General features: G+C 41.0%; 1 pseudogene; it reads left to right on the top strand.

Moving 5' to 3' along the window:
- Positions 1–327: 327 nt before the first annotated feature.
- LOC150047304 (large ribosomal subunit protein uL18 pseudogene) lies at positions 328–1,288 on the top strand (annotated as a pseudogene).
- The last annotated feature ends 330 nt before the right edge of the window (positions 1,289–1,618 follow it).

The raw sequence follows: 1,618 nt of genomic DNA, 5'->3' as shown, positions 1-1,618 counted from the left end.
CTCAGATAATTTTATGTTAAGGGAAGATATTAATAGAAACCGTTTTCAAAGCTTCTCAGTCTAACACTTGGGTGCTTTGACAAGTATGTTATTTTTGAATCTGAAAAACATAACTCATTGTCACACATTATGACCAATTCCTTCTGCATAATATTGTTCAATCCTGTGTTTGTAACCTCTAATCTACTTCAGTAGAGAAATAGAATTGACCTGATGTATTCATTTGAACTGACTCAGTAAGAAGAAAAGCCACAGGATTCAATATTGGCTAAAATAGTTTAATAATTATTTTTGAGGAAATGCCAGTTAAAAAACATAGGAAAGTCTCTAATCTGCAGGATGGGGTTTGTTAAAGTTGTCAAGAATAAGGCCTACTTTAAGAGATACCAAGTGAAATTTAGAATTTAGAAGACGTTGAGAGGGCAAAACTGAGTACTATGCTCAGAAACGCTTGGTGATCCAAGACAAAAATAAGTACAACACACCCAAATACAGGATGATAGTTCATGTAACCAACAGAGATATTATTTGTCAAATTGCTTACACACACATAGAAGGAGACATGATCGTGTGTGCAGCATATGCGCACGAACTACCCAGGTACAGTGTGAAAGTAGGCCTCACCAATTATGCAGCTGCTTATTGCACTGGCCTGCTGCTGGCCCGCAGCCTTCTCAATAGGTTTGGGATGCACAGGATCTACGAAGGAGTGGAGGTGACTGGTGATGAATACAACGTGGAGAGCATTGATGGTGCCTTCACCTGCTATTTGGATGCAGGCCTTGCCAGAACTACCACTGGCAATAGTCTTTGGTGCCCTGAAGGGAGCTGTGGATGGAGGCTTGTCTATCCCTCACAGAACCAAACGAGTCCCTGGGTATGATTCTGAGAGCAAGGAGTTCAATGCAGAAGTACATCGGAAGCACATCATGGGTCAGAATGTTGCAGATTATATGCGTTATCTAATGGAAGAGGATGAAGACTCGTACAAGAAGCAGTTCTCAGTACATAAAGAACAATGTAAGTCCAGACATGATGGAGGAGATGTACAAGAAGGCTCATGCTGCTATAAGAGAGAACCCAGTCTATGTGAAGAAGCCCAAAAGAGAAGTGAAGAAGAAGAGGTGGAATCGTCCCAAGATGTCCCTTGCTCAGAAGAAAGATCGGGTAGCTCAGAAGAAGGCAAGCTTCCTCAGAGCTCAGGAGCAGGCTGCTGAGAGTTAAACCAAGTGATTTCCTATGAAGATTTTTTTTCAAAAAGACAATAAACTTATTGACAAGCAACTAAAAAAAAAACATAGGAAATACAACTGGATTTCAATGTAGAGTTGATGTCTTTGAAAAAAAATTCCTCTAAATGAAAATCCATCTTTAAAACTGATACAAGGGGCTAGGAGCATGGCCTAGTGGTAAGAGTGCTTGCCTAGCATGTGTGAAGCAGCATGCATGAAGCCCTGGGTTCAATTCCTCAGTATCACATACACAGAAAAAGCCAGAAGCTGGAAGTGGTACGTGGCTCAAGTGGTAGAGCTCTAGCTTTGAGAATGCCCAAGGACAGTGCTCAGCCCTGAGTTCAAGCCCCAGGACTGGCAAAAAAAAAAAAAAACAACATAAGTAT

Source organism: Megascapheus bottae, chromosome 23, assembly GCF_031878675.1.
Source record: "Megascapheus bottae isolate mThoBot1 chromosome 23, mThoBot2.hap1, whole genome shotgun sequence".
Classification (NCBI taxonomy): domain Eukaryota; kingdom Metazoa; phylum Chordata; class Mammalia; order Rodentia; family Geomyidae; genus Megascapheus; species Megascapheus bottae.
The sequence above is the reverse complement of the archived record's forward strand: the minus strand, read 5'-3'. Positions and strand labels throughout refer to the sequence as shown.